Source organism: Zootermopsis nevadensis, unplaced genomic scaffold (genome assembly GCF_977971745.1).
Source record: "Zootermopsis nevadensis isolate Lab colony 2312 unplaced genomic scaffold, Znev_1.0 Znev_ptg000038l, whole genome shotgun sequence".
NCBI classification, from domain to species: Eukaryota; Metazoa; Arthropoda; class Insecta; order Blattodea; family Termopsidae; genus Zootermopsis; species Zootermopsis nevadensis.
The window spans coordinates 139,178-165,311 of NW_028259170.1; the positions used below are offsets into that span (position 1 = coordinate 139,178).

General features: G+C 38.3%; 1 protein-coding gene across 2 annotated transcripts in view; it reads right to left on the reverse strand.

The window, feature by feature from the left end:
• Window positions 1-643: 643 nt before the first annotated feature.
• Window positions 644-26,134, reverse strand: part of LOC110841044 (ryanodine receptor-like) — a 317,152-nt gene continuing 291,661 nt past the window's right edge. Inside the window, exons 22-23 of one of the 2 annotated variants that reach the window (XM_087360112.1) lie at window positions 2,301-2,509; window positions 644-880 (exon numbers count right to left, since the gene is read on the reverse strand). The gene's annotated coding sequence lies outside the window, so the exon portion shown is untranslated. Of the gene's footprint in view, window positions 2,510-26,134 lie in introns of both variants that reach the window. The other variant, XM_087360110.1, reaches the window with a different exon arrangement.

Sequence of the window (26,134 nt, forward strand, 5' to 3'; positions counted from 1 at the left end):
ACAAAGTCATGTGCCCTGACCTGGAAAACGTAACCTACTCCGACGTAACAAGAAAGTCACCTTACAATTACTAAGGCGGATAGCAACTAATTGTCTGATTGTACTTTACCCAAAATTTTGCAAGTCTTTCCAAACAAGTAGCGAGGGATTAGTTTCGTAGGGTTAAACTGCATTTATACATGTATCGTTTACATAATTTATTTCAGCTTTTATTGGTATTACCAACCAAGTCGTTTAAGAAATTAGGGTTGTGATGAATAAATTAGTAAGCTATCGTAGCAGTTGGACAACGCCGTTCACATGAGTGACAGTGACGTGAGAAAACCCCCTTATAATGATGGCTTGCCGTAATAAGATGCCAGCACTGAGCTATGTTAATCCCCACGTCGGTTGAGTTTCCATTCGTACAACCTGTCACGTTGTAAAACACCTGCCCCATTTTACACTGGAATACAATAGTTATTAATGGACAAACAGGCTCGTAATCCCTCGTCCCATAACGCTATATGCATTCTATTGTTTCAATACTAAACTATCCACGTGAAATATTCGCTGAGTGAAATGTGTTATGTCTGTGATTATACTCGTGCTACCAGTAGAACGTCACACACAACACAGCTGGACTGGAAGTACGCTGTGAATCTTCCATTTCATATCCAATGAACAAGATTATAATTTTACATTTTGTTTCATACAGGTTTGATACTTAGAAGATGGCTACCCTCTCCTAGAATTTCACCGACAACTCAGACTTCCCTGTAACAGGGTGATGTGCACTGATGATGGAGACAGCAAGGACCTCTGAAATGCTGGTAAACTTCTACAAGGCTGCGCGGCGCTACAACCCAGAAGACAGCCATCTTCTGACCCACCTCCAGTCCTACAAGTTGGACACAGCATTACGATATATTGGTTTTATAAGGATCCACAACGTTATTTGTCCATGTCCACTTTAAAATATATAAAACTATTACAACTTTCTACGTCGTTTAGTCGAGAGATATGAATTTTAAACTATTATGGTACCTGACATATCCAAACCCTTAAACATTAAAGTATACAGAATTACAATTTTATATCTACATTAAAATTAATTTGGAATTTATTTCTACCGTTCCGTGGTAAAAATATATAGTGTATCTGTTGCCTTCTGTGGGTCTGAAACAGTTTTATTCTGTCCTCTCAAAATCATGTACAAAAAATAACAAAAATATTAGTTTACCTGTTGCTTTATATGGACATTAAACTTATCTTCCGCTTTTAATTATTGGGTTTATTTAGTGAAGCGTTAACGAATGCGAGGTTTATAAACCGTCGACCAGTACGACCGTTGTGAATGATGGAAAATAATGAAGGTGTATATGTAATATATAGCACCAGTTAAAAAACAGTTTTTTAATCAGTGAGGCAGTGTTTATGACGTGTCATAACCATTTTCTATCTAGCTGTTTACTTATTACAACGAACTTAAATAAAATTCAATTTTTGTCTAAATTACTTTAATCTCAGATTTATTCGAATTAACTTCTCTGGAATCGTATAAAACAAATAAGAGACGCTCTTAATTGTGTAAATTTCTCGTTCTTCCAGGTTTGGGAAACTAAATATTTGACCCAGCATAAGAATTCCATGTAAGTGAGACATATTTTGGTAAATCGCGACTTTCCACATCATATCTTTTACAGGTAAGCAAGAAATTAAGACAGACGACAGATAACCACATGCACAGCTCCAGTAAATATAACATATCCAGCCTTCTCTCCATGAATTCAAAACACCTCAGGATAAGGTCTAATAGCGGCCTTTGGCGGAAACGGTAATAAAAACATTCGACTGTCATAAATGTAGGGAACTTAATTACTTCACGAGCAATTATCTTCACAGACTGTGTGACTAACTATCAGCATCTCAATAAGAACTTCGCATGATAGTTACTTGGTTATTTAATTGGAGCTGGTCTTGAAGACATAAATGTAAGCAATGAGAATATTTTACTGCAGTAGAACAACGTCCATTCGCTCTATCTTCTCAGGAAGACACACATTTCATTTTAGTCGGACATTCTGAAGGGAGAAGACCACTCAAGAGATGGTGTTTAACATGGATGTTAAAGAACGAAGTTCTGACTGTGTGGAGTTGATTTCTATCGCTCTGGGTAGGGTCCAGTGACAGGAACTTCTGAACACCGTAATAAAATTTCGGGTTACATAAAAGGGTGGAAAACATCTTGACCAGCTAAGCGACTATTAGGTTCACAAGAAAGAATGTGTTTCGTGCTGTTAGTCAGGGAGGGAACTGACCTCGACTCGTACGCCTTCCACTTTGTAGCTTTACTTCACGGGTTCCGAACGTGGCACATATCGGTAGAACTCTTCGTTGTCCTTGTACCATTTCACAGAGTAAAGTTTATCGCCACGAAGTTCGTATTGGCACTCCAGCAGTGCCATGTCCCCGCGAACCTTGTACTGAGGGACACTGACCCGTAGAAGCTTGAGAGACAGCACTCCGCCTGTGAAAAGAAACACGAATCAATCAACACAAAGGAAGGAAATGAGCACTGAACTGTGAGATCTCTCACTGAATTAAGCGTTTGATTGACACATTCGCGGATCGTTTATCAATAACATGGGATGGGAAGTTCTGGCTCCAACAGCGGTCCCTTGTGAGCACGTTATTGAGGATTCGCGCCCCACGAGAGGCAGACAAATTCTTGGGCACGTGAATAGTTATCTATTCAAGCAGTTGTCTGTTTTATCGAGTTTTGAGGTACATAGCATCGACTACTGCTCCACTGTTGGATTATAAATTCGAAAGATTCTGGAAAAAAAGCTGTCGTGGTTCATAAAATATTGTTCCGCCATCGAAATGCAGGAGAAAATTACGATAAATCTCAGTCTTTCCTTCGCCACGGCTCTGACACACACCCTGTGTCTTATCTAGTAGGTAAAATGGCGGGAGTCCAATAATGCATGCAGCTGTATTTCCACGCCCTATATACCAGTTTCTAACTGCATACTTAGATAAGAGCGCCTCTCTGCCCTCAAGCTTAACACAAGGAAGGACCTGCAACTAAAGAATGAAGAATTTCAATGAACGATAAAATAAAAACTTTTAGAATCACAGAACTACTGTCTCATTTTAAGAAATCCTACATTTTTATTCTGGCTGTCTGATAAATTTCGAGTTTTCTACAATAATTTTCTCTTTCTTCACACATTACTATCTGTACACTGACCTAAAATAGTACTCAACTGATTATTTCAACATTCTTCCTAGTCCAAAAACGCTCGTTTATTCTCATACTCAAAACAATGTTATTAAAAGTTCGTTCGTCATGAAAATACCATAAAATACCACGTACGTAACTTCAATTTGAATTTCATTTTCATATAACAGTGATAGCAGCGTATAATAAGAAAGTCTCGGTGGATTTTGAAACCATTAACTCTTTAAAGCTCAATGGTAACATCCCTTAACATTCAGTAACGCTTTATTTTGTTAGCAGTGTATTAATTTTCTTTTCGTGGATACTCATAAAAAAAACAGATTATTTCCCTAAAGAGCATAATCCAATTGATTTTATAATAAGGAAATGTGTTATCTTTGCGAGAGTAAATGAATTTTGGAATATTATTTAGATGACATGTGGCTTCAAAGTGTTACAGTCAACAGATCTTTAATTCCACTGGCTCCAACATTGCAATGCTTGAATACGCTGGGTAGGAGAAAGTAGCTCTTCTGAATCAGGGCAAAGAGTAAATGTGCTGACTGCCTGCTTAACCTAAAAGAAAAGTACACACAACTTTTCTAGTCAACATAACAGATAATGCAGTTGATTCCCAGTTTCTGCAGTGACTGAATCAGATTGACTACTTTTGAGGTATTCGAGGTTTACACGGCGATGCGAGTTCAGACTGTGATCTTCTGGTTTCATTCCATGTTTTCGGAGAAGCATGCTGCCTCTACCTTCAGAACCGAAATCAATTCTGAAGAATGTGGCAGCGTTTACCTCCGAAACGTCGGCATAAAACCAGAAAACTACACTGCGCAAGAATTCAGTAAAACATAGTATATTGGCTTGTACTGACTGGATAAAACCTGTCTTTCTTCTGTAGATAAATAAATATATTTACCCACTGCAATCAATGATAGGTTTCAAAATCCCACAACCAATATACAACTTTACGTCAAGGTCACATGTACAGGAATCTCAGTGACTATAAATAAAGAATAATAAAACAATGAAAGTTAAAAGTCGCCTCAAAACAATAAATGAAAGGATGACGATTCAAAAGGAAGAAGGAAAATATAAAAGGCACACAATATCAATAATTCCTCGTGCAAATGAACACAGAAGTTGCGAAATTCATTTAATTCACGTTGAATAAAGAAAGTTGACTAAAGATGATTTTCTTCTGGGTTATTGCGCCTTGTAGTCTGATGATGGTGAAACGTCGGTAAACTTCTACCAGACTACAGGGTGCAACAACCGAACCATCTTCAAACTGACCGCCGTGAAAACATAAAATCCTGCAGAGAAAATGGACGTTCTTGGTACTTGGTGGCTTCAACAACATTTTAATTTATTCGGGCCTCTTACCGCTGGTGATTACTGTAGTGTATTGGACGAATCAGGAGCTGCGGCTTTCGGGCAAAGTAACGCACGAATTGCAGACGGAAACAACGAACCGGAAGCAGAATCGATAAATAGCCCCACTCAGTATTACCCCGGTTAACACCACCCCTCGGTGGAATCGGGAGCATGTTACCTGCGATCCATTGCGTAATTAGTGGTTTCCAAGCAGCTAGACCTTTCTGCGAGAACAATAAAACGAATTTCAGAAAGAACAAAGCATTCCATGCCCTTACCATAACTCTTTTATGGAGTTAACAAAGAAAGCTATGAGAATTACTTCTATTACGTTGCGTTTTAAAGCACATAAAGACAGAACATAAATTCGCGTATATTAAATTATCTCGTAGTATGAGTTAAACAGGAATGGAAAATAACATTTACTGCTTATCGTAACGTTTAACCCAGATTATTTCATGTTCCAGAGTAAAATACGTTAACAGTTACAAACACATTCGTGTTAAACCAAGATACTGATTTTTAGGATAATAGATGTCAATATCACGCAACTAGAGGACATTCCACGTTTGTATTTCTCAAGTTCATAGCACTGATACCAAAATGTCGGTCTAGTAAAACTTTGACGTGAGAACAAATATAACATGAGATGTTCAGATTTTGTATGCAATGTTTTCGTCAAAAAATGTATGTTTTTTACTGAGGACGTATTCCGTATAATGTATATAATAACGTTTTAATCACTCCAAATCTATATTTAATTTCCGGTTATGATTTCGATTATTAGCAATTTTTCTGTGTTATTAATGGATAGAACTGCGATAGAAATAGTGAGCACGCCTTTAAATTCTGTAACAATGTTTTGTATGTCAGTAAATACGGACATAGCGGAGTTTTTTTCTGACAAATCTAAACCTGGACCTGCGTTTTAGTAAAAATTATGCACAAAAGTAAATCTCTTTACATTTTAATTATCACTGGTAATTTATAGTCAGTGCTAGGTTCGACGTATTAAGTGAAGCATTTGGAATAAAAGGTTATATGGGCTATTGCTGCATTGATATTGATGATAATGATAATGATAATGACAACAGCAGCAGCAATTGTAGTATGTAACAATTTCCCGAAACTTTTTCATTTTCTGAACTCTTATACTACATTGTAATTCATTCTGTAGTTGTTTAATATAATAAACGATTACAGGGAATGAAGTTCTAAAGTCTATCCTAATACCATTCTTAACCTCATGTGGTGTGTGTCATAAAAGAATTTCTGACGACCGAGACTTAGCAGAACAACAACTTTATTTACATTATACGACATATCACAACCAATTTTAAGCCACGCTGGATTCCATTCCAGTCCCCCATTTGACATGATGTTTTACGTACTGCCTGTAACAAATGTTACTTTAAGTTGACAGCCCAAGTTTACCTTTTTCATCATACAACACATCTCGTTTCATGAGCCCTGTGTCTAGGGGTCGATTTATTTTTCTTGAGATCACAGAAATAAATATTGTACGTTACCTCTCAGCAGTTCAAATTCTATTTGTTATTTTCAACAGTAGAAATTGTACGTTATCATCAAAATATACTCACAGAACAATATTTCTTTGGCTATAAACCTTCAGGGTAAGCTTTAAAAATAATCTTAAGAGACACTCTCACAGTTGTCACTTAATCAAACCAAGACATGAACACTACACAATGGCCGATCGTCGACTTAGTAGTTAAAGGAATTTCTACTTCATATTTCGGAGCGAGGCTTAAATGTGTCGATTCTAGATATGAAATCCACCTCTCACAATGACTTCTCTCTCGGAGAATCCTAGAATACTTGTCGGATATACGTTATTCATAATAGGCATGTTACTTTAAATTATACTTTACAATCTCCTTTGAATTGTAGTTATGAAACTACAACGATACTGAAGCTAGAGTCTGCATCCATCTTCAGGTAGAAAAACAGGGAAGAGGATATTACGCTAATCTGTAGGCGACCCTTGGCTAAGCCAGACACAGGCTAGTCTAATTTATATATTATAACGCCCCATCGATAGAAACCTTAAAACTTCGATTGTAAAGTATCGCTTCATAATCCAAGTAGTCGATCTATTTACCACCATATTCGAAGTCATGTTTTGAATGCGCTTAACCGATTCCCAGGCGAAGTAGTCACGGGAGTAAACAGGAACGTTATTTTCTTCTTCAAAGCCAAGAATCTGCTGTCACAGTATGAGATCACAACTGCATTGTGGTCACGAGATGTCTCTGTGACCACTGATAACTTCTCGTTAAATACCAAACTTGTGTGGCAGTGTTCCTCCTGCCACTAATGGAGCCAGATTCATTAAACAACCAATCCACTTTACTTCGTCCGCCTTCGTCTCTCCACGCCTGCTTTCTCAAATTCTGTTTCCTTTCGCTTTGTGAAACTGAAGAAAACGTTTCCTATTGATCTCTTGCTTCTAATTTCAACATCTCTTAAAAGTAATGAAACTAGATATAATGTGAGTCGACATAAAGATTACTAGCAAAAGTCACAATTCATGAATTTCTCATAATGTTGAAGACCCGGACATAAAACTACTTCAATCTCGGTCGAGATTGTAAAATCTCAAAACTGCTTTCAAAATTTTGTACTAAATATACTGAATCATGCGAATAAAACAGATGTAAACTGCATTGTAACTCTGAATAAGAACATTCAACATACTACACAAAAATTCATGTTGTCGTCTTTCCAAATAATGTTTGAATTATTAAAACATCAATCAACAAATCTCGTTAAAAACTACAAAGAAAATGTGTATACCCACAGTATTTAAAAGTAATTTACCTCAATTATTTGATGTATTTTGTTGTTGACATTACGCGGTCGCTGAAGCCTCATCGGGTTTATGATGCCAAGTAGAGGCAGGTATCCAAAGCACTAGGGCGTAGTATAGAAGTGTAATTAACGTGTCCCTCCCGTGCTTGGTGCATTAGAACGTAACTGATACATTTTATTTAAACGTTTAAACGAAGAATAGAAAATATACGCCCAGAAGATCAAATACCACAAAAAGAAGGCAGAGAGAATATGTAATTAAGAATGGAAGAAGGATGCAAACAGAAAACAGAACTGAAAAAATAAAAAAAATAATAAATGACTGATCTGTTAATGTCACAAAAATGGCTTCATTTGGTTTCGAAAATGTTTGGGGGAGGAGAATTCTTCATAGCGTGTATTAAAGAAAAGCCCGTACGCAGTGATTATTTAACGAAAACACAAGGACATTTGCGGAAATAAGTGAAACGTACAAGAAATTTCATACAGAAAAAGACGTATTTTACTGTCGTCCACACATAACACTACAATATATTAATTAGATCAGGACGTAGTTTCACTGGATTTGTTTGGTGAAAAATGTTCAAATTTCTGGCTAATTTTTAGAAATGAAGGTGACAGATTATTGGAGAAGAGTGAATCACCTTTTCCTCAATCTCAGATATGTTTCACTCAAGTGAGCTTGAGAAAACCTGTCAAGTTTTACGCAGAAAAATTTTACTCTCCACTTCAAAATACTTTTATGAAAGTGCCTAATGCCACAAAATTTACAGATCGGAGGGCAGTTTGATTAACTGCAACACAGTCGATTCCTTAAGGAGTATTGTTACGGGGGGGGGGGGGGGGGTGAGAAATTCACACACAATTTGATTCAAAAAGACCACAGTTACCGAACATGGTTCATCATACAAGAGAAATATATATATAGCTTAGTAATAGCATCCTTGTAACAGCATGGATTTTATTACGTGAATAAAGAGAGCTTAATGTGAATGTAGACTTACTGAGGTCTTTATCGCTCGGACAATGACCGTGGGTTCAAATCTCACTCAAGGTATCGATTTTTGTGTTGTCCTGTCCTGGACAACAGCATTGCGACTGGCCGATTCTACCGAATGTCTAAATAGATTAAGAAAGCTCCCATACGAGACCAGGCCAAGGTTTTTTAAGCACTGTAGCACCAAGGAAAGAATCAAGCAAATATGTTCAGTGGTAGAACCAGGAGCGTTGAAAATATCTGATTTGTAGAGTGAAAGATAATAGTAAATTGATGTACATTATCAGTGAGTCATTTAGCACTTGGTAATTGTACATAAGAATGTTTCACTGTAAGGGGAGAAAATACAATGAATATTTGGTCGTAAGAGATTACATAAGAGGAGAGCAAAGACATTTTTTAGATTAGGACCTTCATAATCTGTACTCTTCACCGAATTATTAATATTGTCAAATCTAGGAGGAAAAGATAGGTGGCGCATATAGAACGCACGAGTAATATGGGAAATGCATAAAAAATATTTTGTCAGGAAATCTGCAAACAAGAGGTCACTTGGGAGACATGCATTGACGAGAGAATGTTAAAATTGATACAGCAGCAATGCAGTGCGAAGGAGATCTAATTTACCCGATTCAACGTAGGGTCCAGAGGAGGCTGGCAATTTGTTGACTAGCTTGAGATTCTGTTGGATGATGATATTTATTACTGGGATTCATTCTCATTAATCACAGGTCTCTTATTGATGGATTAAATTGTTTATATGTTCAACTTATTCAATATGTTTCGTTAAACATACTGCAGTCCCAGTTTTGCATACAAAACATTATAGAATGAGAGCACAAAAAATACTCTTCTCGACTCGGTGGAGTTTGAAGAGGAACGTGACGTGGGTTATGCCCCAAATGATTTAATTTCATTAGCGAAACAACATACGAGAAAGTACAGAGCGGACAGCGTGGGATAAGACCCAGTGATCCCTCCTCTACTTTTCAGAAAACAATAAATATCATACTAAACAGGTTAGCAGGAAAGTAACGCCTCTTCCTTGAATGCGTAAGGTACAAGAGGAAAGTTTCTTCTATGAACCTGCTTATTCAAAGCACCCTTTTCGCTTAGTTATTCTCAAAGCGAATTCCAGAGAGAAATTCCCACAAGCGACTACACCTTCCCTACTGGTATTCCTCGTCAGCTTTATTTACATTACATCAAGGATGAGATAGAAGAGGACTTTAGCACGTATGGAAGTAATGAGAAATGTACACAAAATTGTAGTTGGGAAACCTGACAGGAGGAGAATACCTGGGATTTCTTAAATTCCTTTGAGACTAATCTTCTCAGATACAGTCGTTAAATAATGCGAAGATCTGAGAAGCATCACGCCAATGTTAGATGCTTTCGCAGAGAAAGTGCGAAGAGCTTTTTCTCCTTTTCTCTTCGTGTGTTTATCCCCATGCTAATTAGAAAACTGACAAACTGAAATTTAACAAAAACGCTTTTTATTAAAATGTTATGATATATTCAAAATATGGTTAAAATGAGACAATGATAACTAGCACATACCTAACCTAACCCGAAGATTTCTCTTATTGTGTACAGTATATTAAAACAAAATATTTCAAAATGCAATTCACTTGAGCTGATTCGCTTGAAATATACCACGTAAATTACTCTAAGGTTCAACCGTTAATGCTGAACTGCAGTTGAAATTGCCAACCACGAGTTCGAAGATAGGGACACAAAACGCAATCATCTGACATGGCACATTCTGTACATTAACAAAACGTGTCAGCTGATTGATATCGGAAAATAGTTTCCGACTTCACGAAACATTTACCTCCCAGTGTTACATTAATCATCAGCTTCACTCTATGGTCAGCTGTTACACATCTGAAGTCTAAAGTTTTCTATCCTTAATCAGATATTTGAGATTCTAACGGTGGTCAAGATGTCGATAGTGGTTTTGCACGTAGTTAATAACGTTTCGGAGAAACGTGTTGTCTCCATCTTCAGGGCGACATTTTGTAATCACCTGCAACACCACACAGAATAGCAATTTCTAAGACCACAATCGAGATGTGTTCATCAGTTAACGCTCTTAATTATGTCTTTGTTACAAATCAAATATTTAATCGAGATACACTCTCGAGATAACACGTCTGATGTGTTCTTAAATGTATGTGGATCGAATCGTTGCCACATCACTATATTGATTTTCATTAAAACATTTACATTCATAGGGCTATTGTGATAATATATTCTTACACAATAACTTGAAAGTTGTGTAACAGTGCTAGTTGATGCCAACAGAAGTTAGTCGGAACGTGTCAGCAATGAGTTTAATGATCTAAGTCCGTAAATCTGTGTTGGCTATGGTCTTACTTTGTCCTTTAAACCTAATGTCCAGTTTTAAGCAACTATGGAGCTTCATTCTCCACCTATCTCATTTTGCATTCATCAGCTGCTTTTCTCCTCTTTGCTACAATCTGATCCAAGCCTTGATATTATCTATTTTAACTATGCAATTATCTAAATATCACTAAGGGTTGATTTTCAGACTCTGTATTAACAGGATGATTTATGTTGCGGCGACTGGGATGAGTAAGGTTGTTAAGAACGTCGCCAAAATAACCTTGTCTCGGTTTATTTAAAGATAGGTAAAACCTGAGAGAGAAGATTAAACGGGTACATCTCGATCACAGATCTCGAGAGTTTCACTAACCCCCAGAAAGGCTGCAGTAACTGCAAAGCGCGCAAATATCCGCAACCCGAACGACAATCACAGCTTCGACAAAAGTAGACAGTTCCCGTGACCTCAGGCACAAGACCGTACTCTGATAATGTGATTTGATCTTTGAGAATTAATACAATTCTGAAGCCCGTACGAGGTGCGATCAGAAAGTTTCAAGACTGCGCCTATAAAAACCCGTACACTTATCTCAGGTATTAAATTCATCCATCACCCTCGAAGTAGTTCCCCTGGGAGTGAACACAACGATCCCAGCGCCGCTGCCAAACCTGGAAGCATCCCTGGAAATCTTTCTTTGTCAGCCTGTCAAGCACCATCTGCGATTCTGCCTGAATCTCTTCTATCGTCTCAAATCTCCTTCCCTTTAGCTGAATTTTCATCTTTGGGAAGAGGAAGAAGTCACACGGTGCTTAGAAAGGAAGTTGGGGTCGGTTCTTGCAAGATCTTTGAGCTCCTGACAAACGAGAAGTCGATTCTGCTTCTGGTCCTCAGACAGGATACGTCGCATGTGGAGTTCTTCCTTTAGAATCAGCTGACAGGTCCCATAGCCTATCCCAACAATGTCGCACAAGTCGTTGATGGTACGACGTCGATCTTCGTAACATTTTCGGGCGTTGTGCTCGAAGATGGTCGTCCAGAACGCTCGTCATCATCGACAGAGGTTCGACCATTTTTAAAACGTGAATGCCACACAAAAGTTTGTGCACGACCCATTGCGGACTCCCCAAATGCTTGCTTGAGCATTTCATAGGTTTCCGTAGCCGTTTTGGCGAGTCTTTGGCAAAATTTGATGCACACGCCATTCCGAAATCGCAGGAGGGTCGGTGTAATGCACTACCAAAACGCCCGTAACTAAGAAACAAATGCTAATTCGATGATGCCAGATGGCACACTGATTCACTATGAATGTAGGCCGCACCCCCTAGCGGCGGAAGCTCGTACTACATCCGGTTCGCCCGCTATTGACACAGTCTTGAAACTTTCTGATCGCACCTCGTATTTAGACGCGAAGCGACTCTACCATTACTTGCATTCTGTGCACGTGATGTATTAAAAGTCGAAATAAAATCTTCTACTTGCATAAAACATGATTTATGTTTTTCACATACTTATTCTGTCAGTCCCAGGTCTCGAAATTTTGTCAGCTGCATTCATTAAATTAATTAACTCTCTTCTCTTATTTTAAATCCTTCTACCTTCATTTCACCAATATTTGATTGCTAGAGACATGATCAAAAACAGCGCAGTCACAGTCACAGTCACATGAAAATAAGAACAATTGAATAACGTCTGGGCTGTAGCTAAACTTAATTAATTTCCAATTCCACGCTGGGGGTCGAATTGAACAGAACACAAAAGTGTTGCTCGTCTGACAGGGGACTGCGGGACTGCCATTCTATTCCCCTTACTCTAGTCTGCGGATTGGGATCGTACCAAGAACTGAGTTAGAGGGATACTGCAGCCAGGGTACAAATTATTCACTACTCCACCAGGAAGTGAATTAGGATGACGTCAACCCTAGCCCTTATCAATCAAATTGACACTTTTAGATAGCGTACATACCACACAAACACAGGATGTGCCCGGCATGACTCATAAAAAGGACATAACATCGTTCTAAACATTAGAGGACAGAGCATTTTTTCCAAGAAACATAGAATAATTTAGGATTCCTCACGAGCAGCGTTCTTGTGTTGTTCACTGTCATGACGTTCGAGCGCGAATTCATTAAGTAAATACGTATATGGCAAGCTTTGCCAAAACGATGTAAACACATTTAAGAATCCATTGTACCCGACTTTCGTCAGCTGTGTGAAAATGAGAACATGTGGCATCAACAAGGCAGATAGCCCCCGCATTGCAATTGTGGTGTCAGGACAACAAATTTCCCGACCGATGGACAGGACCCGGAGGATATGTTGAGTGCCCCCAAGGTACCAGATTTAACCCCGTCTGTTCCTTTGCTGTGGCGTTACTAAAGAGACGCAGTGTACAGCACAAAGCCTGCATAAGTTTCAGAGCTTCAGAAGAAAATAAGAATTAATACGTCTTGCTTAGTCGTCCCAGCATCAACATTGGTTGTCGCTTGTCAGTCTGCGCCACGAAGCTAACTGTAGTCATTTTCAACACACATATTAGATTAGAAAAATTTACGTAATGCCAATGCTGATGTATGAATTGCATTAGAAATTATGGTACTAACTGTTTTTGTATTCCTCTTAACTTTATAACATAATATTCATTACATCAGTATTTAATCACATTTAATATTTACGTCACTAAACCGAACATTGGCGTCTATAATCGTTGTTCATCTTCATTTCACTTGAAATTACGTACCTTACACTTTTTAAAAACGTTTCTTTAAACATTCTTCATAATAAAATTGATTATACATCAAAAGTTGTGACCTTCATCAGATATATTACCGTTCAATATAAATGTTAAAATCAGCAAATAGAGAATAAATCACATAATTATGCAATTAAGCGAACAGAAAACGTCGTAGCACGACCTGTAATTTTGTTTCTGGGGATAAATATTTAAGATAAAAATCCCTTGAGCACAAATAGGACAACAGTCCTTAATAATTAGTTTGTACACTGAGCCTCTCTGAGTTCGTTCTATTGTACCACTGACATGCTAAAATCAATAACTGCGTTCACTTGACATTTTATATTTCCTCTCGTTCGTCATATCTACAAAAAATATTAATACCAGGTGCTGGCTCTTTTGCATTGCATTGACTTATCAATAAGAAACCTGCTGTGTACCTACGGCATTTGTTAATTTGGGCCGTTCTCAAACACCATTTAAAATCATTACATTCCCACTCCTATACAAAAAAGATAACCGACAATTAAACTTCTGAGAAGGCATTAACTCCATGTTTAACCCACACGCTCTGCGAACTTATAACAGAACGCTATATAAATCACAGCCACGTCAAACTAAGTCTCTTTACTCAAAACCAGGCCACTGACAGATACGTAAAAGCATTGTAATCTCGTTTTGGTTCAGTTAAATAACACTGACAATTTTTAATAAGAGTTAACACTCTGGTCTTCCGTTATAGTATGATGTAACTTTCAATTCCGAGAGGCGAACACAGTTCCATGTGCCATATAAATAATCTGGAATGCTTATGAGGTTATTGTTCGCGACCTCCATCTATGGTGTGTTCAGAAGTCAAGGCATCATAATTACCCGGGTATCTAGTACCAATCTAGTACCCACATTGCTCATCTGATCTTCTGTTCCAGGCCTAAACAAAATTTATTCACAAATGTCCACGACAGAAATTTCTCTTCTGTTGGCTTTGAAGTGACTTTGTGTTCCGCTGTTCCCTGACAACGTTATGAGTGCTATGTGCATTTTCCGGCATGTAAGGAGCGAAATGCATGTGAATTTTTTGTGGTAACATTTATTTCGTAAGTTTAACAATTCATTTCAGAAATACGAAATACTTATCAATATTTCGTTCATCTTCGTTTTAAAAGATTTAATACAAGAATTATCAAAATATTTTCATAAAGACACGACCACTCCCACCCCTCCCCCCAAAACTAAACTATCAGTTATCCATCAACCAATCAATCAGTATACCCAACAGTGCCATCTGTCCCTCACTACGAACATAATTCTCTCGCAAGACACAAAAGCAGCCTATAACTATTTTATGCTAAACTCTGTTAATGTACGTATTGATCACTGTGCGTAACAAGGATTGTAAACTGAATACAAAGTTCGTTAAAATCAAACGCTAGATTATTAATAACGCGGTTAAGATTTGAAAGGGCTACTCCCACTAGCATTCTAGGTTAATAAATTTATTAGCAAGTGCGAGCTGACTTACAGCCAAGGCTATACAAACACAGAAGCAGAATTGTATTAAGCGCCCACAGCCGCGTTCCTACGACAATGGATTCACAAACGAAATGTGTTCCGGCTGAATTCACTTTTAATAATATTTCATGTTAATTTCTGATCCAAAAATAACTTAAAAGGTCTACAAATTCAAGTTTCTAGATAGTTACATTTCTTCGTAATTTTATAGTACGTTCAGATCAACAAACAGCAAACTAAAACAATAGAACAATACATCATTTAACAACAGAAATCAGACTTAAGTTTTACGCAACTGTGGTCTCGTGTGAGGATGACTTCAGAGAGATTAAACCATCTAAATGCGACTGAAACGGGATTCATGAGATCAAGACAGACATAAGTTGAGAAACAAAATATTTGGACTATAAAACATTAACAAGATCTTAGACAAATACAGAACAAAATGGCAGAACACGTGCAGAACATACAATGAGACCTAATACAAACAAAAATTCGATAGTACGTACTACATCGAAATAAAGAAGAAATATACGGTAATCTGAAATAGACGGACACTAGTCACAAAGGACCAGTGCCACTAGCTGAAAAAGAAATTAAAGAAATTAAGACATATTTATGTTCAGTAGCGCAAAAAATATTTAGATACTGTCATCAAGTGTATACACATGAGAACATTAATAGACAATTAATAAACAAATTTGAGAGAGAAACACGGGTACTCGAGTTATAGCTATCTCGATGTTAACGCGTGGATGTAATACCTGGGCCCCTCAACAAAGTGCATAGAAAATAAGTCTGAAAGATTCTGACAACTGTAAGTTGTAGTATACTACGTAAAAGTGTTATTTTGTACTTTGTATAACGCCCATATTTCAATCGAATTAAGATTTGAACTAAATTTGACAGCCCAGAGAATTTTAGTAAGTAATTCCACTTGTTACAGAGATGTGGGAAGATTATAATAAATTCTTCTCGGGCTACCAGACGCGTAAGGTCGCTTAATGAAGAAAACGCCAACGACTCGAGAACCATCTTCGTCCTCGTTCTCAGGGTACTGTAGTACCCTGAGACAGGCTGGCTGCTAGCCCGAGAAGAATTTATTATACTTCGTCGCCGTGAAAGCTTCAGATCGTACAACATCGGAAGATTCATCCGAATCGGAATGTGTAACGACTTACCCTGCGCAGCATAACGACGAAAATTTGAAACGAAAAAGATGGTGACATCTTGACACACGCTGTTACTTCAGATGCAATCACAGAATTCAGGAAAATCATTACTTTTCGGCACTTCAGAATTACTGTTCATGATTCTACGAGCAATATTATGAGCACAAATTACAGCAATATATTCCGTCTGACCAGAAACTGCCAGTGGGGGACTACGAAAATTCTGCTTTGCAGACAGGTGACGTTAGCTGCACAATTATACAGTACCGCATATGCTCCCCATTAGGGCCTTCGTAGGATGTAAATATTCACGAGCGCCCTTTGGTCAAACAAATAAATTTCTCAGACTCAGTCAACTGGTGAATCATTACGGTGGGCCACAAAGACCATGGGGGTAATTAACCTCACGAACTTTTATGCAACATTGTCGCTTAAAACGCGTTAACAAAACACATCTAAACATCTTTTTGTTAACTGATTAGGACTTGTAGAAATGAGATCAGGGGTGTTCCCATATAGAACACATTCTTTACAGATGCATTCATTATCATCGTCCTTTACATTAATCAATTGCAGAAAAAATCTGGCGTGACAAACCTAATATGGACTGCCAGTATTTATAATGTACAGTCACACGGTTAGGCACATTTCCTTTGTGACAGTGAAGCTGCACACATTTGATACAGACTACGTTCGCCGAAAATTCGCTCACGAAGTGATAAAAACGTAAATTTAATAGTACCTTGCGAAATTTTAAGTCCTGTCACGTTCCGTGCATAAATCCACAAACAATGGCCCCCAAAATGATTCATTCCTTCCCGCGATAATATCCAATGACTATTACACCGTCCTTCTTCAACGTTTAATCTCTTGCACAGTATTCTGAGAAAACACGTTGATTTCAGAGTAAAACAATTAACTAACATACAGAGCCCATGTTTTTATAATACATTCATTTACCATTTCCACAACTCAGTGTGTTAGAAAGCTGAGTGGGGTTGTTCAAAATTTGGTCAAACATACGCCTTAGCACACTGACAAAGAGGACAATAGCCCTACAAAGTGATAGTCACTAATACAATTCTCAGATTAAAAATATAATAATTAAATTGAAAGATAACTGTCCGACCTCGGTTATTTCAAAATAGCTCCCTCAGACTTCCAATTCCCCGCGATTGCCTAAAATATCATAGATAGTGGCATATCTTACAAATGTTACTGAGGAGCCAGAAATGACCTAGTAGCGAATATCTGAGTACCCTTGACCTAAATAAACAAACGACTGCAAATTAAACCAGCTAAACGGGACCATCATCTTGGTGTACGATAATCTATGTCACTGTCTATACCAATCATGTTCCCTAGTTTGAAACATCACTTGAAAACCGCTCTTTATAAACGATGTTTTACCACATAATGACTTGTTACGTTCTGTATGAAGTGCCATGTACTCAATTTCAGTGGTGTTGAAAGCCTCCAGCATTGTCATTATGAACTGCAACAGCTGTATTAAAACTCGACGATCAAACGACCATATTCAATACGATAGATGCTTAATGGCAGCCTCGTTATGACAGTAATTGCCCAAGGAGCTTGGTCGAAAAAGGCTTAACACCACACACCACGTGCACTACAACCGAAAGCGAGGCGAACAAGATAGGTGATGGTAATTCAAATTCAGTGCCTGTTAACAATCTAGCCAATAATCCTATTTCCCCTAATATCAACCATTTATTTTATTTCTAAACAAACTTCCTTACTATCATGTATATATATCGTCACCATACTTATCTGTTTATTTATATATTTATTTAGGGGTTATTTAACGAGATCGTCAGAAGATCATTCAGATTAACAGTAATCTTCATTACAACGTTTCTATCTCAAGACCTCTCCAACTGAAGCAACATCGTCCAACAAAATACTCGATCATCCACTATCATCACTCCAAATTTTAGTACTGAGTTGGAGAATGTACAATTCTTTACCGCCATGTGCAAATTCACAGCGTGATAACTGAGACGTGGACACATTTATAATTTCACTTTTAAGGGTTGTTCTTCGCATTGTCCCAAATCGGAAATATTTGTGAATTTGTAGTCCGTTCCTATGTGTATTTGAAAAGGCAAAGCCTCTAGTCACCCAGAAAAAACACAACACAGTAAAAGTGGAAATACATCGGTGACTCGAGTGGGATAAGAACCGACGATCCGAATTTCCGTGGAGCCAAGACTTTCATTAAAATCCACGGCCACTGTGATCGGAACATGAGTAATTTTATATTCATTAATTAAAACCTAAATTAGAAGTATATTATCTAAATACCATCACGCTTTGTAATATCCATTATGGATATTTTGGTATTAATGAGTTCATGCTGGTCACAGTGGTCGCGGATTCGAGGGTTACTGTTTAGCTTGGATAATGGGACCGTGAGTTCGAATCCCACTCAAGACATTGTCTTTCTGTGTTGCGTTGTCCTGTCTACACAGAGGCCTTTCGACGGGCTGATCAATCTTCCAAGGAGTCCTGCAAAGATTCCAAACAGATTAAGAAACCGCCCACGTGTGAGGAGGCCAACGTCAGTTAAGGAACATAAGGCTACAGGTAACAGATACCACCGAGTTAAATCATTTGCGTAATTAATATCACGAAAGTTCTATCTCAAGCTTCTTCTTGTTTATTCTGGGATATCCGTTAACTTAATTTGCATTCGCACTGATCCGAGAGAGCCCATATTTTATAACATAAAACTTAAACTTCATATCAAACTCACTTGCAATTCATTAAGTTTCGCCAGCATAGATCATACAAATTAATTGGGACGGGTCGCTGTTAAAGTAAAGCTGTCCACAGTACACGCCGTGGAAGTGTTTTCGCGGGGTTTGGGGGATGGAGATGTATCTTCTTGTTCCTGACCGCGGCAATAGATGGGGTGGTGATTGCTCAGCGTCACGCCCCGGCCGCGCTAGGTGGGACCCAAAGCCACTCTGGGCGAAAAGAGAAAAAATCTTTGGCTCTGCCCGAGATCGAACCCCTGTCGTCGAGGCCGAGATCGCTCACTATATTGCCTTTCTTCGTGCGAAACCCACAATACAAATCATAACACCCCTTTTGTGTTTAACTTTTGAAATGTTCGGTTGCCTCGGTTGTCAGTTTATGAAATATAAAAAATTGATGTAATACTTCTCATGTATTTACAGAATGTATTTATTTACAGATGTTTATCCTTTCATTACTGATGAAAATTTTCCAAACAGGGATTTCCCTCCCTTCTTGTCATATTATTATTATCTAGTTCATTTAAGTGATTACAAGTACTCCTTTATGTAAACATTTGTAGCTTAGTCTTCATTGCTCAAGTGTTATAGGGCCGGATTTCATTTAGAGTCCGGGCAGAATAATATCTTTCACTTTAAAGTTGATAAATGTGTTCGGAATATCAAGACGAGTGTAGTGATGTCATGTCTTGATGGTCCTCAGTTTTGTCGCATTACGTTAGGTTACGTCATAAGGTTGCACGGAAGAATGTGTCCGTAAGTCGAATCTTGTTCAGATCGACGTTCGCGGGGAAAATGTCGTGCAACATTTCGTGTCATTCTGAATGAACTGCGGCCAATAAGAAACAAACTGTCAGGTTTTCCTTGTTCGTTTCAAATACGTGTGTTTTGTAGTAAGTTCCAGCAGGTTATGATATTGGTATGCCTTTATCTGGGGTCGTCTTGTACTGCGAGGTAGCTCGATTCTTGTAAAAAGGTTCTCATGTGTTTAAGTTCGCGGGAATAACATTTATAATGGGGGAGATTCTTATTTTCTGAAAATTTAAAATACTGCGATGATAAAGTTGCGTCATATTGTGATAAATATATATTTGTTTAAATCTTATCAGTCTAATCACAATAAAATTCCTATTAAATATTAAAATATTACTATAATTAACATTTAAATATTTAAAATATATTAAATGATGTTCTCTATCGAAATGTTCGATTTACATTAGATCATTTACTTTTTACACGACATGTTTCAGTTCTAAAAGAACTATCTTCAGGTGTATAAACTTATATAAACTTAAATATAATTTCTTAAATGAAACTTTTAGTCATATGTTTATCAGATTTCAAATGATGTTTTCTTCCAGATTTTATTGTATTTTTAATATCGTATTCGAAGTTGTTCTGTATATGTACGTCGTGCTTAACATGATAATAATATAATATAACATAATATTTTAATATTAATAGGAATTTTATTGTGATTAGACTGATAAGATTTAAACAAATATATTAAAATACTGCGTTGGCCACTGACTCGTAATGGATCTGCGTTTATTATACGGTCTGTATCGTCAAATTCGGATTAATTTTCTAAGCACTGTCACTTTACATCTGTAATTCCAAACCCAATTCGGATTTTACCTTTTGAAATGGTGTTATTGGGAACCGGAAATGTTTTCGTATTCATTTACGATATGGCGCCACTTATCTGCCAAAGGTACGTGTCTTACAGTGGTAAAATTTGCGTGTTATACCAGACATGACTTGCGCGTGCTATCTTTTGGATTAGGCAGAATATGCGAACCGATAATTCTCGTAAAGAATGTTTGATATTTTGCACTATTGGTTTTCAGTATAATGTGGACAACCCTCGAATATTTAACGCAAATCAGATTCCCAATATTTTCATCTCTCTGTGGTAATTCACACTGTATATGCTGACTGACCTGTTTCAGTGCTCTAGACTTGTTTGGCTGTGATACCCCGGAACTGCTGTTAGCCAGTAGGACATAAATCTATGACGTTTTAACAATATCAGCGAACTCCGTTGTGTTCGGCTGTCAGCCGATGCGTAGCCAATTTGAAATTCACACTCGGATACTGTGGGGATAACGTATTCAATTTTCGTGAAATTCAGTAAGAACTGTTCAAAATTATTGGGAAGCACATTCCTGTACTTAAAAACCACCTACCACTGATAATTTGTACATCACTGTCTTGTGTAAAGAAACTTGTGCCGTACTTCGCGGCCGAGTGATTTCGACTCCAGAGTTTCTGGGTTCAAATCTCTCTCCTCACAGGTCCCCTTTCATTTCCAGTTTATTAATCATTAGAATAACCTGTGATGTGGAGGTCTAAACCTACGACCGCATATTTCAGATGTAAAACGTGCTGAAAGAATTTAGATTATATAAATATTAAACCAATATTCATAATCTATTCATTCTCTACGAAAAAGATGGTCTAGAAGAATTCCATATATAGATAATATAAAATATAGATCACATTAGAGTCTATAGATTTATTTCAACTCTATGAAGCACAGTAGTTACTCTATGTACCACTTACTTTAACATTCATAACACTGCATTTAGGCGTTTGTGTATCTTAAAATAAATCAGTTGATCGTTATAGTTGAGACACGTTGTTTCATTTGAGGAATGAACTGCTTTTTTAAAATATTATTAAGACGAAATTCGTGCTTTTAAATTTTAAACTTTTCTCAACCTGACATTCTGTAGTACATGCAAATTTAGAGAAGCCGTGTTCTCCGATTTATTGAAACTCGATGATACAATTTATTTTGGAAATTATTAGGGGAACTAGAAGACTTAAAATTTCCAATTGTTTTTTGAACAAAGTTTTGATCGCTTTTGTAAAAGTTAATTACGAGGGAAGAGATCGAGATTCTATCAAGCGCTAAGACTGCCGATGTGTTAAGTACAATCCCCGTCATCAGACAATGTCTCTGCCTTGAACCTCGGACGTCGTGATTGGCTGATATGAACAGACAGTCCTCTGTCAGTAGCAGGTGTTCAAGGTGGGAATTGCTCACTGAGGCAATTATGTGGCACCTTACTTCAAGCTCACACGTAAGCGAACTCTATCTCCGGTTTACGAAATCGGGAAATACGTTTTGGACAATAATTACATTCATTCCCTTTTTGGACATTTGAGTCTTGTAATAATGAGACTCGAAATAAACATTTTGGGTACAAATCTCCTGGTAATATTTATTTTTATACAGTTTAAATCAGTAAACTTGATATTGTAATTTTATTGTAATTGGCATCTTAGGTACATGGTAGCGCATAACCTCTTAAGTTGTCATTCAGTGGTCCGGAAGTACAGGAAATCAACAACAGCATCAAAGGCATGAAGGTTTGCTAGGTTCAGGCGAAACACTCCATCAGACGCTCTTGCTAAGATTGTTACGAAAGCAAGTCGAGGTTTGTCCCTTTGATACAAAATTTGGTCACATGAAAGTTCGAATCCCAGGTCTGATCATGTGGGAAGTGCAGTTGGTGCAGGGAGTATCTAGAATGAACCTAGAAATGACCGGCACAATAGGTGGCCGGCTAGTGGGAGACGACACGCCGGCTGGCACGGCAACCGGACTGACTTGAGAAGGCAGTCGAGGGCCTCGAAAGTCAAAGCGGGCTGCCTCTTCCGGGGAATTATTGTAATGGCCGCTAAGAATAAAAACCACCAAGTAGCAGCCAGTGGTGACCACTACACTGTATTTAACAGAAAACAGAAAGGTCATTTCTGATAAACCTGTCTGCAGCCTGGCAAGCCTTATGTCAATGAGTCTAACAGGGTTTTCTGAATATTTTAATTATTTCCCAGGATTTTCAGACAGTAAGACAACACCACGCCACGACAGATTACTTAGTCGATGCAGCGTCCATTAAGTAACCCATAATCGAATCACCAAATGTTGAAATAATAGCTAAAACTCATAACCTCCTTAATCAAATCTTTCAGTTTATTATTTTACTTCTCTGTTTTATGACTGAGAAGAAGATCTGCCTTCCTATGAAAACTTTGTAGTATAATCATAAAGAGCGCATCCCATTCCAGTGCCTTTTGAACACTAGAGTTTAAACTTGGAAATTACTGAAGTTGCACCATCAAAATTACACGTGTTCTAATTATCGAAGGGGAGGTGTGTGACTCTTGCAGAACTGACTCACAGATGGCGACAACACAGCGTTCTTCTGTAACATAACCTCAATGAAGGCAGTAACCGCGGATGACGTGCAGAGCACGCTTTCCAGAATATTTCGTTTCGTGGACTTTTCAGGGCCAGCCCACATTTATGTTTATTTATGTCGTACTAAATGAGGAGCACTTTCTAGTACCAAAATCTTCTCCTTTTCAGCCAAGCGTCTGTTATTTGTGATTTAAAGCAAGTAGTTCATAGCGGCGATAAAAATATGCACGTACGAGGGTCGCTCATTAAGTAATGCCCCACATTTTTTTCCTCAGAACATATTTATTCAAGATGGCTCAAATTTAGTGACAATATAAATCAATGTTTCCTTTACACATACTATTTTTCCACATAGTCCCCATCAACTTGTACGGTTTTACGTCAGCGTGGAACAAGTGCATGCATGCCTTGCCGGTACCAGCTCTTGTCCTGTGCACGTAGCCATGTCCTCACTGCTTGAATCACGCTCTCGTCATCTTCAAATCTTGTTCCGCGGATAGCATCTTTAAGTGGCCCAAAGAGATGGAAGTCGGAGGGTGCCAGATCTGGACTGTAGGGTGGATGGGGTAGCACCGTCCACCCCAATTTGGTGATTTCTTCCCGGGTTCTCAGACTTGTGTGAGGGCGTGCAGTGTCGTGCAGGAGCAAAATTTCTGCTGGATGCTTGTGAGGCCGAACTCGTCGAAAACGCTTCTTGAGGGTTTTCAGGGTCCTGATGTACGCGTCTGAATTGATGGTCGCACCTCTTGGCATCACATCCACAAGAATGACCCCATCACTGTCCCAAAAGACAGTCATCATGACTTTTCCGGCGGAGGGAGTTGTCTTGAATTTCTTCTTTCTCGGTGATTGAGGATGATGCCACTCCATTGACTGCCTTTTTGTCTCTGGCTCAAAGTGGTGTATCCAGGTTTCGTCACCTGTAATGATCCGGGACAGAAAGACCTCTCCCTCAGCATCAAAACGCTCCAACAATTCAGAAGAAATCGTTTTCCTTTGAATCCTGTGGTCTGCTGTGAGACTTCGTGGAACCCATCTTGCGCACACCTTCGAATATGCGAGAGCCTGGATAATTGCAATCACACTTCCATTGCTGACTGAAAGCTGTTGGGCCAATTGTCGAGTTGTGATGCGCCGATCCTCACGAATAATGGCATCCGCGCGGTTCAACATGTCTGGAGTGGTGGCTGTGGCAGGACGCCCAGAGCGCGGCAGATCACGGAGCTCGGTTTCTTCACTTCCTGAAGCTTTAACTCTCTTAGCCCAGCGACCAACGGTGCTCCTATCGACTGCACAGCTTCCATACACAGCACACAAACGTTTATGAATGTTCACCACCGTTTCTTTTTCAGCAACAAGGAATTCAATTACAGCTCGTTGCTTGTAACGAGAGTCGTTCACAGACGCCATTTTAACAGTTCACTACAGCTTCGCTATCGGTTGGAATCATTTGAAACTCCGTACACGAACGCGGGAAACATCAAATCTCAAGCATGTAAAAGTACACTTTTCTATCTTCATTATTGGCTGAGAAAAAAAATGTGGGGCATTACTTAATGAGCGACCCTCGTATTATGGGTATTAGGCGGTTGACGTAAAATACGGCCACTCCACCAACCAACAACGTGCTAACAAATACAAAGACTTTCTCAAGCCTCGTTTTTATCCAGAGTTTGACAAATGAAGCCATGCTCTACATGCCAGACTCAAAATTAATTCGCCACACTAAAGCGATTTTAAAATTATATTCCAATGCAGCAAAGACTATGTAAGCCTGGTACATTTCTAAAATCAGGAAAGCAGGGCAGAGATTTCTTATTTATTTCCCAACAGTGTAAAAAAATTCATCTGCAGGGTTACGTAGACTATTACAAGAGGCTGGAAACCAACCACATCTCTCCAAGGAAACTTCCGACTCTATTTGTGCGAGTGGCTACTGCTATGATAGGTGCCAGCTGTTGCCAATGGACTATCGAGACTACGTTTACAATTCCGTTCTTCCACTATCGACTGAAATGAGACAGTCCACTGACCGTGAAATTTGAAAGGGAAGGAGCGATTCGCTCCAGAAGAACTGCAAATGACAACCAAACACTCCGTAACGCCCATTGGAATGGGATGAGAAAAGACGGTGCGTGTAACTGACAAAATCCTATGTTATTACTTGAGATTCAAGAAACTGTGTAATCTTTAAAATGTAAATGGTTTCCCGTGCAAGTCACACGTGACTGCGGTGTTTATCCAAATGTTGTCTTCATGCGGTAAATATGTTCTGAGTGAAAAAGCGTACAAGTCGCTGCTGTACTTAAAGCCACAGGAATTTCGTGACTAAAATCAAAATTGAGGACACGGACGAGAATTAACAAAACGGATGAAGATAAATCAATAAATTTTCTAAGAATCAGAGAAAAATCCAGATGACAAAAAAATATCTATGCATGGACAGCGAAATAATATGCTAGTTTACTTTCTGAAATGAAGTCACATATTACAGTAAAAGGACATGGTTAGGAGGAAATTACGCAAACTGGTTATACTTCAATCTTCCATAGACACGTTTCTGATTTATAAATATTTACAAAAACTCAGTTAAGAATTATTTCGGCCAGTTTTTTTGCATGATACTGTTTATATTTAAAGCTTAAAAAAATCACTCGCGCTAACATAAGTGAATGGTTTTAGGTGCAGTATTACTTGCAAAGATAGTAATAAGGGGTCCGCAGTGCTGCTTGGTCGCTGGGACCGTGGGTTCGAATCCTACCTAAGCCATGGATGTTCGTTGTGCTGTCCTGTGTACAGGTTGACTCGAATTGAAATGCGTTATTACAAAGTATTGCAAGCGAAATTACCACTGATTATTTGAAGTCCACTACAGACGAATGAGATAACAACTGTGTACACATTAAGCACTGCCAATTGCGACAACTATCTAATGCAGGGATTCTCACCCTTTTTCG